The following is a 532-nucleotide window of genomic DNA, read 5'->3' on the forward strand; positions in this document are numbered from 1 at the left end:
AAAACAAAAAAAAAGAATTCAGCTGGCAGAATTGCCCAAGCAGCTGACGGTTACAAGACAAAAGAAAGAAAAAGCGGACACCCACAAAACACAAGAAACAGACGAAATTTGCAAAACAAAAGGGACAGGAGCCGAGTGCAAAGATGGCTGAAAATGGGACAGCGACGAACTAAATAAAAAGAACGTAAAGGATCCGGATCACACACCAAGACAGGAAACAAATCAAGATAAAAAACACCATGGCGAGTACTTCTGTTGTAATTAACGCACTATTTTGTTTTCTGGATGTAAATTTTAAGTGTTTTATCATGCTAAGGATTGTCGCTCAATTTTATGAAATTTAATATATTTTAATGCCTTTTGATGAAAATTTGAAAATTGATGATGAATCAATAAATATGGTATTTTCTATGATAATTATTTATGAGTGTAATGTTGTAGGATAACAAGGTGTTAAAACTTTACTATTCTGTCTATTTTATAGATATTAATAGTTAGTTTTATGATGGTGATATTAAGAATAATAGGATTA

Source organism: Trypanosoma equiperdum, assembly GCF_001457755.1.
Source record: "Trypanosoma equiperdum strain OVI genome assembly, contig: ctg_2021, whole genome shotgun sequence".
NCBI classification, from domain to species: Eukaryota; Euglenozoa; class Kinetoplastea; order Trypanosomatida; family Trypanosomatidae; genus Trypanosoma; species Trypanosoma equiperdum.